General features: G+C 33.8%; 2 long non-coding RNA genes across 2 annotated transcripts; one reads left to right on the top strand and one right to left on the bottom strand.

Annotated features, from left to right (window-relative positions):
• Positions 1–938: 938 nt before the first annotated feature.
• Positions 939–1,540, bottom strand: LOC134266863 (uncharacterized). Its single transcript, XR_009992057.1, has 3 exons — positions 1,490–1,540; positions 1,235–1,312; positions 939–974 (listed from the first exon to the last, which is right to left on the bottom strand). It is a non-coding gene; the product is annotated as an uncharacterized LOC134266863 (long non-coding RNA).
• Positions 1,541–3,960: 2,420 nt separating this feature from the next.
• On the top strand, positions 3,961–4,554 carry LOC134266862 (uncharacterized). Its single transcript, XR_009992056.1, has 2 exons — positions 3,961–4,048; positions 4,468–4,554. It is a non-coding gene; the product is annotated as an uncharacterized LOC134266862 (long non-coding RNA).
• Positions 4,555–13,926: the final 9,372 nt, after the last annotated feature.

The raw sequence follows: 13,926 nt of genomic DNA, 5'->3' as shown, positions 1-13,926 counted from the left end.
TTTTTTTTTATAAATAATGCAACATTGAGTATCAATCGAATGAGAGATGATAAGTATTTTTTCCCATCCCCCCTCTTGTAATTCAAACTAAATACAAGGAGAAAGTTGTTCTGAATAATCTGTATGACATCCAGCTAGAGAATACGTTAAAAACTTTATTTCAACAAAGTTTAACATTCAGTTTAGTGAAGTATATTATTCTTATCCAGTTTATTTCAGTTGTATGTGTTATACGCGTACGCATAAAGAATTCTTCACTTGCCGTATAAAATTAATCAGTTACCTGTACATAAAGTTTGCTGCTCATTCAATAACACAAGATTCGAACAAAATAACGTTTTCATGAGATCAATAAGATGTTAAAGACCCATTTCAAATCGATAACCATATCGAAATATTTACCGTTTTTGAGTTATAATGCAAAAACTTTCATGCTCCCTTACCCCCAATTTGAGGGGCCAGCCCCTTTTTAATGATGTCAAATATAGACCTTAAAATTATGCACAATATTTGTGAAAAATGTTTAACAAATTATTTTTAGTTTAAAAGATACACAAGGAAATATATGTAAAATTTGGGGTTTTAGGCATTCTCATTTTTGACCCCTATCTAGCACCGTTTGGAGCGCGAAATCGAAAGAGAAAAACCGATGTGCACAACTTCAATTCTTCTAGTATTTAAATGCAGTAGTACTTCTTCTCCAGCTTTTGTCGTTTCTGAGCCTTTGTCTGGAAACGAACAGTATCAAATTTTCATTTAAAGGGAAATAACTCGAAAGCGGAAGGGAATTTTTGATATGTATGATAACATTTTAATTGAGATTTGTAACGTCCAAAAACTCTGAAAATTTAGCGAAATCCGTTCAGAAATGAGCGAGTTACGAGGTCTCAAAGTTGGCGTCTAGGAAAAGGAAAAAAAAAAAAAAAAAAACTAAGTCGGTTTACTGACTGGTCTGCTGGTATTTGCATTGTCACCTGTAAAATAAATTAACTTGATTAATGCTTTTCAGTAGAGTTTATAGTAAAATGACTGTTCAGTGTTGTATGCCTGCAATAATCGGTAGTTTATTCAATATAGTGATAAATACGATTTGCTTGAACCAAAAAAATTATGCGTGTAAGGAATAAAACCGGGGGTAAATAAAAACCCCTGTAAAGTTGCAAACCTTTGACTAACCTGCATATTTAATAATATACAATAAGTTGATTTAAAAAAAAAATTAGGGGAGGGTTACCTTCTTTGGAGGTTCCAGGTTTATCAGCCTCTGTGAGCGGAATCACAGCACTATGACTAAGGGTTGATGTGTCTTTGACTAGAAATAATAATTATAATGATTAAAAGTTTAAAAATAGTGAAAGTCGTAAAGGAACTTTTTCTATGAAATATAAATAACATTTCTCTTATTTTATCGAATAAAAAATAAATTTTGTAAAAATAAATACTTCTATCACTGTATAATTATTTAACGCATTTATGTGTATAGCCTTACCACCATTTCTGCTACTTGTACTGGATAGTGACTGAGGCATGGTGTTATCTTTAAAATAAGAGATGAGTAATGTACATTAATGATTCAAAAGATAAAAAAAAAAATGAGGTGGAAAACAGACATGAATTTAACCACTTATATTCCGGTGAGATTCAGTGATTAAGGAAGCAATACGTTTTGCCAAAGCAAAGTGTTCAACTTTTAATCTGGTACTGTGGTGCATAAATTACATACACTTTAAGTAAAAAATAAAAAAGGGCCCTTTTGGGTTTGGGGGGTTCAGGCTTAGCAAATCTGTAGTGGATGGAACAACAGCGGTGATACTAATGGAAGAAGCTTCTTGGACATTAATATCCACACAAAAATTATATATTTAAAAAAAGAATACTGTTTCCCCTTTTTGAAATTAATTTATGTAATTCTGGTACATGTGTAATTTCAATCTGTTTACATAATCATAATTATATCATTAATCTTTTGTTAGTTGCTACTATCAATTCTGAATTTCTTCTTGCATTTCTCAATACTTGTATGCCCTGAGGGGCCCCAAAATTTGGTATTAATAAATCTTATCTTATCTACTGTCAATATAAAAATTGATAAGAGCCTATATACATATAACATTCTCCCTACATTCCATGCTAATGCCCTCGATTGCGCATTGATAACGATTTTAGAACCTACAAAATATATAAGGAAAATAAATACATCTATAAGAAATAAAGGTCCATGACCCACAATGCTCGCCTGAGTAACATTTGCACTGACAGACACTCTTTAATCAGGAAAGCTCACATGAACCTTTATGTCAGGAGTGCAAAAAACAGCCTTGGATCAATATACTTTGGGGTCCTTAGAAAATTTATAGCAGGAAGATAATTTTATGCAACTGTTTGCTTTTGAAAATTTCTTCAACAAATTCTTTCTAAATGATTTGTTTTATGCACTGAAACTCTAGATATTCCACTCATACTGATTTCAATACTAACTGACGAAAGTGAATGACATATTGTTTAAAAAAATAAGTTTTTTTATAAAATTTTCCAAATTTTCCCAACATTTAAAAATTAGATTTGGGCCAGGGCCTCCACCAGTCATCTTTATAGATCTTCTCCTTTCTCCTTCTTTCTTTTTTGTCAGGCTCTGCATGTCGGCCCACTTTTTTTTTCATTTCGTCGACTGTTCTTTTAACCATAGCAAGAGAGTTGACTCTAACATAGAACAATAGAATATTCACATTTAAGGAAACGTTTATAGGATAATAACTTCACCAGAATAACAAAAATCTCATTTTTTTTTGAATAATATTGAAATGCATACTTTGTAAAATTGGTTATTCTGTTTAAAATTATGAATTCTGTAATTTTCTATAAAAATTGGTCTACCATATGTCATATTAGATAATTTTTCGCTTTTTAATAGCATGATTTTGCAAAAAAATAAAAAAAATTTAGAGAAAAAAAAATGAATTCAAATCCTTTGAATGACATGTTTTTTTTTTTACTTTAAAGTGTTTGTTAAAGTTAAATACTTTAAAGTGTTTTTTAAAGTTAAATTTCTTTTATTTTGTGTCTTGTGTACACATTTTTTTCAAATAGGTACAGTAGTTAGGTTTTTGACAGTTTGGGTGGACCTCGTAACTACGAATATTTATATTTCCTTTAAAAGAGAGTTTCAAGATCGTATCTTACGAATTGTTCATAAGTTAAGATTACGATAATTAAAAGTTACGAACTTCGTAACTGGACTTTTTTTCTTAAGATACGAAGTTTAGTAAAACTGAAGCCAGGTCTACCGTTGGGTTTGAAAAATAATGCATTTCACACGTTAAAAGTCACAATCAGGATAATTTAAAGTATGAATAAGTCCCAAATGTAAATATAAGCAATGAGGTATCATTTTTTGTTTTATTGGGATGTAAAACGGGTTGGCACATGATCAAATCTTCCATAATGGGATTTGTTCACTAGGGTTGGCACATGATCCCCAAAAAGCTTCGGGCTTTATGGGTTTTTATCATGACCGACCCGTTTTACATCCCAAAAAAACTAAAAAATGATACCTTATTTCTTAAATGTAAAAGTACTGTAAATCGTTATTATTTGCGTCACTTTTTATTCGCTTTTCAGTTTGAAAACGATATGCGCGATCAATTTTCGCACCGAGGAAACTGTTCAGCATCAGTAGTTCGCAGTGATTCATATTCGCTAATTAAAGCAACTCGCAAAAAAAGTTATGCAACGTTATTGTTCTCTGATATGAAAAAGATATTAATTTTAAGATGTTTTTTCCCCTCTCCTTCTTCTAAATAAATGATTTACATAAATTAAAAAAAACTTACAATCTGTAAATAAATCCAAATTCATTCAGTCTGCAGTTGTGTTTATCGCTGTGTTGCTGCTGCTAGTTTCTTTGGAATGGTGCTCATCGCCTGTACACGTAGAAGCTTGTTGTTGGGGCAAAGAGAAAACTAAAACCGGTAAAGACAAAGCCGTGGTTACCGGTAATGCACAGTTAGAGAAAGAGACACCGGCCGAGATTTCAAAAGGAGGATCAAAAGTAAGTCCAGTTTTTGAATTTTAATAAAGTTTAGGTTTGCCAAAATTTGATGTCAGTCTCGATTAAAACAATGTTTTTTTCCCTTTGGGAAAGGGGGGGGGGGGGTTTGATTTCATGTTTGCCCAATTAAAAAAATTAAATTTAGTGATAACTTTTTAATGGCATATGATAGGGCGTTTATATTTGACTCAATATGCGCATAGGGGACACAGTTTTTTTAATTTGCTTGTTTAACAAACATAGTAAATGATGATAGTTCCACGGAAAGAAATGGTTAAGAACATTAGTTCTTTGTAGCTTTGAAAAAAAATACGTGTGAATTTCATAATTGGGACAATATGTAACAATGAACTTGTTAGTGAGCACTTTATCCGAAATTATCTATGTTAGAAATTATATATTTGCCATATTTTTTGCAGTGAGTACCTTAATGCTGAATGGTCTTGACCTGATCTGCAGAAATGATTATTGAAAACTAAATTATTAATAAATATTCATGCATTTGATTGTCTTAATAATTCTTATATTTAAACTCTGGGGCAAAGCCAGATAATTTTGCTGACTTTCGGGTACCTCAATGTCAATTGGGCAATTTTTGTAATCAGATGTTTTTTTCTTATAATATATTTCAATTCAAACTTTGATTTATTATCTTATACCCCTATGGGACAGATCTGTATATATATTAAATGACGGAAAAACAAAGTTTGTATCTACCGTTTCGTGTATGTCAAGGTCACGCCACTTTTATTTTAGCTCAAATTGAAAGAGCATTTTTGTTAATTTCTTATTTTTAGTCACTGTTTTAACATGAAATGCCTTTTAAAATCATTTTGTCTGTCATACCGGATCTTAAAGTCCATGCTTATCCATATACATGTGTACAGTGCTTAAATGTCCATCATATATTTTGTAGCAATTTGTTCCTCACAACTAAAAAAAAATGGACAGAGAAAACTGTTCATTAGAAAATGTGATTTAATCAAAATATAGTGATAACAAAATATAAGACGGATATTCCTTGTAAATCAAGAAATGTCATGAAATTTCAAATGCAACTGCAAATTTGCATCACAATCTATCCTAATTATCCCCTCCCCAACTAGTTGCGGGGGGGGATATAGCATCGCGAATGTGCGTATGTGTGTGTGTTTGTGTGTTTGTGGGCAAGATTGACAGAAAACCTTTGCATTAACCATTCTCAGCGTTTAATACATGTGTGGCATTATAAAAAGATGAACCTATACATTTTCAAGTTCATTAATGAAATACTTCTTCAGATATCACGTTTCCACTGTCTGAAACCCTGACATTTTATGTACGAGTTGACAATAATCATTTCCGCTGGGAACCAGTTTAAAAGCCAGTTTTAAAGTTTAAAAGGCGTGTCGAGTCTGGGGGAACCGATTAAATACCAAATTCCAACGGTAGAGTCTATAACATAACCTGCCATTCCGGGAATATTATTTCCGGTATGGTTTTTTGTAATAGAACACATATTCGATCCCGATGCAATATACTTTTGTAAACATGATGATGTGTGGCAACTAATTCGATTTTTAATCGGAGACCTAATATTATGACATCCAAGCGAAAGTACGATTTCACTAAGTTTGTGGTATTTAATATAAACATAATAAATTTCATGACCTATTAGTATCACTTCTACAGTTCTATACACAAGCATGCCAAAGTGAACTGTGACCTATTTTATACTTACATGTCACTTTCTGCAGAATATTAATTAAATTGATTAAGTATGTTAATCTACCAGAAAAAAAAAGGTTTTTATAAAGGGAAACCCCCCATTAAAGCTGGTAAATTTGCCCAAATGTGAACCTGGATAAAAAGGGAAATTTGGTCCTAGAAGTAAAATAACGTTCAACGACCAATATATGATGGTATAGGGTTTAACATAACCTAATAAAATGTTCAACTGTGCCATAACTCACATAACTCATAAAAAAAATCATCGGAAACTAAAATCCGATACACAAGGAAACCTAGTAATCCAGTCATGGTTCAACAGATCCCAGTCACTGAACAGTGTAACCCAGCCACTGAACTACATATCCCAGTCACTATTCAACATTACACAGTCATGGTTGAACATAAACAAGTCTCTAAACTACCTAAATCCAGTAACAGTTCCACATAAATAAGTCTTTTAACAACCAACCCAGTCACGGTTCAACATAAAAAGTCTCCAAACTATATAACCCAGTCACGGTTCTACATAAAAAAGTCTAAATATATCCCCTAGGTTCTACATAAAAAAGTTCAACTTATAACCCAGTCACGGTTCTCATAAAAAAAATTTAAACTACATAACCTAGTCACGGTTTACATAAAGAAGTCTCTAAATACATAACCTAGTAGGTTCTACATAAAGAAGTCTCTAAACCACATAACCTAGTCATGGTTCAAAAAACAAGTCCCTTAATACCAACCCAGTCAGGTCTACATAAACAAGTCTCTAAATACATAAACCGTCACGGTTTACATAAAAATTTAAACTACATAACCCAGTCACGGTTCTACATAAAGAAGCCTCTAAATCCATAACCTAGTCACGGTTCAATATAAAAATTTTTAACTATAACCCAGTCACGGCTTACATAAACAACCAAACTACATAAACCAGTCACGACTCTACATAAACAAGTCTTAAACTACATAACCCAGTCACGGTTCACATAAAGAAGTTTCTAAACTACATAACCTAGTCACGGTTCAATATAAACAAGCCCTTTTAACTACCAACCCCAGTACGGTTCTACATAAACAAGTCTCTTAATACATAACCCAGTCACGGTTCTACATAAACAAGTCTCTAAACTACATAACCCAGTCAGGACATAAACAAGTTTTAAACTACATAACCCAGTCAGGGGTCACATAAACAAGCCTTAAACTACATAACCCAGTCACGGCTTACATAAAAAGTTTAAACTACATAACCTAGTCACGGTTCAATAAAAACAAGCCCTTTTAACACCTAACCCAGTCACGGTTTACATAAACAAGTCTCTAAACTACATAACCTAGTCACAGTTATGTAGAATCGTGACTGGGTTAAGTAGTTTGGAGACTTGGTATGTAAAGCGTGACTGTGTTGGTGTTTACAGACTTGGTTATGTAAACCGTACGGGGTTGGTTTTTTGAGTTTTATGGAACCGTGACTAGTTTAGGTGCAGATTTGGTTATGAAAACCATCTAGGTTAGGTATTTCGCTTGGTATGTTAACCTACTGGGTTAGGTTTTTTGACTTGGTTATGTAAACTGTAGGGGTTCGTAGTTTAGAACTTGGTGAAGTTGAACCGTGATTTGGTTGGTATTTACAGACTTGGTCATGTTGAACCGTGACTGGTTTAGGTAGTTTACAGATTTGGTTATTAACCCGTGACGGGGTTTGGGTAGTTTATAACTTGTTATTTGAACCGTGTGTGTTGGGTTTTTGAGACTTGGTTGGTTAATTGACTGGGTTAGGTAGTTTACGATTGGGTTTTTTGGAATGTGGGTTTGGTATTTTTAACTTAGTTTTTTAACCGTACGGGGTTGGTATTTTAAAGCTTGGTTATGAGAAAAGTGAGGGGGTTAGGTGTTTATAGACTTAGTTATGTGAACCTGACGGGTTAGGTAGTTTACAGACTTGGTGAAGTCAAAGCGTGACTGTTTTAGGTTTTTTGCTTGGTGATGTTGAACCGTGACTGGGTAAGGTAGTTTAAAGACTGGTTATGTAAACCGTGACTGGGTTGCTAGTTTACAGACTTGGTATTTTGAACCATGACGGGGTTAGGTGTTTGGACTTTTTTGTCGAACCGTACTGGGTTGGTTGTTTGGCTTGGTTGGTTAACCGTGACTGGGTAAGGTTTTTTAAAGACTTGGTTATGTGACCGTACGGTTGGTATTTACGACTTGGTGATGTAGAACCGTGACGGGTTTTAGGTAGTTTAAAGACTTGGTTATGTAGAACCGTACTGGGTTAGGTTTTTTATAGACTTAGTTATGTTGAACCGTGACTGGGTTAGGTTTTTAAAGACTTGGTTATGTAGAAAAGTGACTGGGTTAGGTAGTTTATAGACTTAGTTATGTCGAACCGTGACAGGGTTAGGTAGTTTACAGATTTGGTGATGTTGAACCGTGACTGGGTTAGGTAGTTTACAGACTTGGTGAAGTCAAAGCGTGACTGTGTTAGGTAGTTTATAGACTTGGTGATGTTGAACCGTGACTGGGTTAGGTAGTTTAAAGACTTGGTTATGTAGAACCGTGACTGGGTTAGGTAGTTTACAGACTTGGTGATGTTGAACCATGACTGGGTTAGGTAGTTTATGGACTTAGTTATGTCGAACCGTGACTGGGTTAGGTTGTTTGAGACTTGGTTAGGTTGAACCGTGACTGGGTTAGGATTTTTACGACTTGGTTATGTAGAACCGTGACTGGGTTAGGTATTTACAACTTGGTGATGAGAACCGTGACTGGTTTAGGTAGTTTAAAGACTTGGTTATGTAGAACCGTGACGGGTTAGGTAGTTTATAGACTTGGTATTTTAACCATGACTGGGTTAGGTAGTTTATGGATTTAGTTATGGAACCGTGACTGGGTTAGGTTGTTTGAGACTTGGTTGGTTGAACCGTGACGGGGTTTAGGTAGTTTAAAACTTGGTTATGTAGAACCGTGACTGGGTTAGGTAGTTTACAGATTTGGTTATATAAAACCATGACTGGGTTAGGTATTTACAACTTGGTCATGTTGAACCGTGACTGGGTTGGTGATAGATTTGATTTGTAGAACCATGACTGGGTTAGGTAGTTTAGAATTTGTTTATGTAGAACCATGACTGGGTTAGGTAGTTTACAGACTTGGTGATGTAGAACCTTGACTGGTTTAGGTAGTTTACAGACTTGGTGATGTAGAACCGTGACTGGTTTGGGTATTTAGAGACTTGGTGATGTTGAACCATGACTGGGTTAGGTAGTTTATGGACTTAGTTATGTTGAACCGTGACTGGGTTAGGTTGTTTAGAGACTTGGTTAGGTTGAACCGTGACTGGGTTAGGTAGTTTACAGACTTGGTCATGTTGAACCGTGACTGGGTTAGGAGTTTATAGACTTGATTTGTAGAACCATGACTGGGTTAGGTAGTTTAGAGACTTGTTTATGAAGAACCGTGACTGGGTTAGGTAGTTTACAGACTTGGTGATTTTAGAACCTTGACTGGTTTAGGTAGTTTAAGACTTGGTGATGTAGAACCGTGACTGGTTTAGGTGTTTTGAGACTTGGTGATGTTGAACCATGACTGGGTTAGGTAGTTTATGGACTTAGTTATGTTGAACCGTGACTGGGTTAGGTTGTTTAGAGACTTGGTTAGGTTGAACCGTGACTGGGTTAGGTAGTTTACAGACTTAGTTATGTAGAACCGTGACTGGGTTAGGTAGTTTACAGACTTGATTATATAGAACCGTCTGGGTTAGGTAGTTTATTAAGTTGACCTTTTGCAAAACTTGAAGTTAATTTGTATATATATATATATATTTATAAATATTTTAATTTGATTTTTTCGTATTTAAATATATTTATACCAGACCCGTTGAACACTGTTGAAGTGTCTACACCGCATATTCAATCACTATTTCAAAACATATCTCTATGTTTACTACTTTCATACCTATTTTCTTCATCCCTTTCATGGAGCTGTTGTGAAGAAGGGTCGTACTTCAAAACAAAGCAGTATCCCGGGAAATTTCCCTTTCCCATAAAATACATGTCAAGATTGGATTTACCGCCTCATATGAAGAATACAATGGGTTCGGCGTTAAGAAAATTATAGATGTGAAAACCAATCCGGAAATAATTTTCCCGAAATCCAAGATTGGGTTATGTTATAGACTCTACCAATTCCAACAGGTGTCTGGGAATATGGGGTGCATGTTATTCCTCTAAGCTGTAAATTCAATCCACAGGTTCAATTAACGTCTCGATGTACATATGTACATTGTAATTTTTCTTCAAAAAAATGCATATTGCCTGGAACTGTGAGATATATTTAGGTAGGTAAATAATTACTGAAACTTATACATATATCTGCTAGCATACGTGATATGTTTCTGCTAGGTATAAGGGAAACTGCCCAATTGCGTATCATATTATGCCCCCCCTCCCCACTAAAATACGATGCAATTTGATTTTTGTTAAAAATAGACATCCCTTACCCCGATAATTTTGTTTAAAAAATAAATAGTGCTGAAAAAAAATTTTAAATATCTTATATTAAACTTTACTACCCCAAATTAGGTATACTTGTTATCCCCCCCCCCCTTAACCAAGATAATTTTTTTAAAAGTAAGGGAGTTGATCCTAATGTTGCGGGCTTGAATCCCTTTGTGGGACGTGGGACGGGCCTTTCAATGAGACCGTGTAAACAAAGGGCCCATTCCCAGTAGATGCTTGCACAAAAAGATCCCTCACTGCTCAATGGTCGTCATTTCTGACAGTTCCTATTATAGGAAAGAAAGTGCAGCTCTCCTCCTGCAAGCCCTCATATGAGGAAAAAATTTTAAGAGGGACATTAAAAAAAATACATTGTACTATCAATCTTTAACAAAAATTTAACGTCCCTCGGGGAATTTATCTCTTATGAGATATTGCCATTACCAGTGAAGTTGCTGTCGCGAGGGGATGCTCTGCTTAGCGGTGCCCTTGTTTACAAAACACAAACCAGGTCTCTATCAAGACTGTAGCTCTGTGGGTTTGAAGGTGTAACGGGGGGGGGGGATGTATCACTGGACATGAAACTGATGCAATGTTTGATTCTTGGTTTATTATTTTTGTTGTGTATGTTCATGTTCAGTGCATTTAAAGATACTGTTCTGAAAGAAAGTGATAGAAATATCTTTCTTTAGTAAAATAGCAACACAGTTTATCAAAATTACAAACTGCTGCAACACTGTTCATCAAAGTTTAAAAAAAATGCTGAACAGAGTTAAGTTTCTTACTTGTTTATCTGCTTGTGTACTAAGTTATATCAAAATCAGACCAAAACTATAGATAAAGCATTTTGAAAAATTGGTTACAAACAAACAAGTAGATGATTGGATGATGCACACTTTACTTTTGCAGTAGAATTTGGTCTCTGACCAGTAAAGATTAAAAATAGCCCATGAAAGACTGAAGTTGAAATTATTCCCATAGTTCAAATTTTGTACCAAAATTACAAAATTCCTTCTGAAACTTAATTTTTCGTAGTATTTCAATACACAAATTTTTCGTAGTATTTCAATACACAAAAAACAACTTTCATACATAGATTTCCTTATCATACTTTTATATGAAATCTCGATACAAAATAACTGTTATAAAACAATAAAATAGCTGTTAAATCCAAGCTATAAGGGAGGCCTCTTAGACTTTTTCACAAAGGCTCCGCACATTTTAAACGCCATAATTACTAATATAAATCAAAGTAAGAAATAGACAACTTTTTTTATAATAATAAAAGGGCATCATCTTTCTTTGGGAACAAAGCAAGTAACACTTCATATGAAAAACAGTAGAGTAAAGTTTGCCATTTGAATGAGTGTCCCAATCATCAGGCATTGTCCAGAAGCAAAAGCTCTATCATATAGATTGCTACTGTTAAATTGCATGTTAATTTCTTCATCTTGCAAACGTTAACATGATAAAAATGTAAAATGGGGAAAAATTACAAATATATATATATATATATATATATATATATATATATATATATATATATATATATATATATATATATATATATATATATATATATATATTGCTATATGTACATGATTTTTGGCACAAGATTTATTCTTATAAAAATCAAGGACTACAACCTTTTAAAATTTGGGTTTCTTTTTCTTTTTTTTTTGTTTTATACAGCACTGTTTAGTTTGTCATGTATAATGATAAACTAATCAAAATTGATGATATATCTAAGAATGAAATATTAAAATTGTTTGTCTAATATGATAATGCAATATTTCATTTTGATGAAAAAAACATGCATATACATGTTGTAAATAATGACAAAATGCCTATTGTTTTGATAATGTACTGTAAAGCATTCCCCAAATTTTTTATGTATACTTAATAGAGTAAATTAATTTATATGAACATGGATAAGTAAATTTACAGATGAAATGAACTGACAGAGTTTCACAACTTCTTGGTAAAATTTTAATGTAAGAACTCTGTGTAGTAAATTTAAGGATAAAGCAAAATGATTTTGGTTTCCTTAAAAAGTTAATGATAATACATTTAAATATCAGTATCTCGAACATGGGAACTGAATACCCCGCTTATGTCGAAGTCGATCGCCGGTCCCGACCGTATTCGCTATATATATGATTTAAAAAAACCTGATATCTCGAACACGGTAATCTCGAATACCTGCTTATGTCGAAGTATATTCAAAATAAGCCCTTTTTTTCCTGGCTTATCGCGACGTGTGGTTAATTTTTCGGTCTACTGAACACACCTGGGTATATTCACACATTTCCCAGTGGCAATTAATTAACACCTACAAACCTGGGGAATCTTAATTAGTCCCAAGCTCATGTTGGGTATCTGTGATAGGGTAATTGGTATACGGCTTGGGTGTTTGGTGTTGTCGACGACCGTTTAAAAAGACAACATCGCAGAAATACGCACACTACTACCAGTGCGATACCGATATTGGATTTAATAATATGCTCTGTAAAATTAAAATCGTAAATTCATAAAAAACTTAACATCAAACAGTTATTAATTAAATTGCATTGCGTAATGCACAGTGGTTGATTACAGGTTTATCTCGTATTTAAATAGATAACCATGACAGCCATTTGCAGTTTTCATTGTTATTTCGTAAACTATATCACCCCTACTAATGTTATTGTGATTTAAATTCAAGACACGTGGTTTAGTTTTACCTATTCAAAGGTTAAAGGGTAGATCCGGTTTTATAAATAAAATTGGCAGTAAACAGGAAATTGCTATACTCTGTTTCTTCCGAAAACATGTCCTGTGAAAAATGTGTTTCCACACCTTTCTGAAAGACTTTCATGATTTTCAACAGAAATGGGTGGCTTAAATGGGGGGGGATAATAATTAAAACATCTTATAGTTAACTGCAAAAATTACAGCTCACTAGAGACCGATACGCTGGTAAAATAATGTGTAATATCATCGTCACTGACAAACCTTTGTTTGCCTTATATGGCTATTACTATTAATGCGCACAGCTTACCACGAGCAACTGACCAATTGTTGATTGAATACGTTTACGCCAAATACATGTTTACATGTTACTTCGAACACGTGGTTCAGGTCAATCTATGATCATGTCAATGGAGTGCAAAATAAAAAAAATGTTCTTATGAACAAATGCAAACATTTGAAACTAAGAAATATATCACGGGCGTTTTTAATTTGTTGTTAACTAGAGAAAAAAAATATGTTTAATAAAATGTATACGTAGTTAGTGTCAAGTTCAAAACATCAGCACTTCAAGGGTAAGGAAAACGAGCAGCTTCTCGTATGCATTTAAATGGAAACATTTTTGACATAACTGTACTCGTGATCACGTGTTTTCGCCAGGGAATCCACCTGGCAATTGTATTCACATAGTACAATAAAGGAATTTATCAAGCGTAAAATTCCTGTAGTATTCTTATAGTAACCCATAATGCAATTCTCATTCATCTGATTTGTCAGTTAAAGTCACATTGGTGCCTCAATTGCTAATCTGACGCCAAAAAGTATAGTCCCGATTCCCATGCAAAATATTTATCCAAAAAGAAATTTTAATTCATGACAGCAGAAAATTGTATCAGAGAATACTTAAAAATAATTTAAACTTGAATGAATTCAAGAAAA

The sequence above is a fragment of the Saccostrea cucullata genome, unplaced genomic scaffold (genome assembly GCF_032062105.1).
Source record: "Saccostrea cucullata isolate Sc308-1 unplaced genomic scaffold, CSIRO_AGI_Scuc_v1 ctg9230, whole genome shotgun sequence".
In the NCBI taxonomy this organism is placed as follows: domain Eukaryota; kingdom Metazoa; phylum Mollusca; class Bivalvia; order Ostreida; family Ostreidae; genus Saccostrea; species Saccostrea cuccullata.
This window is presented reverse-complemented; position numbering and strand designations above follow the sequence as displayed.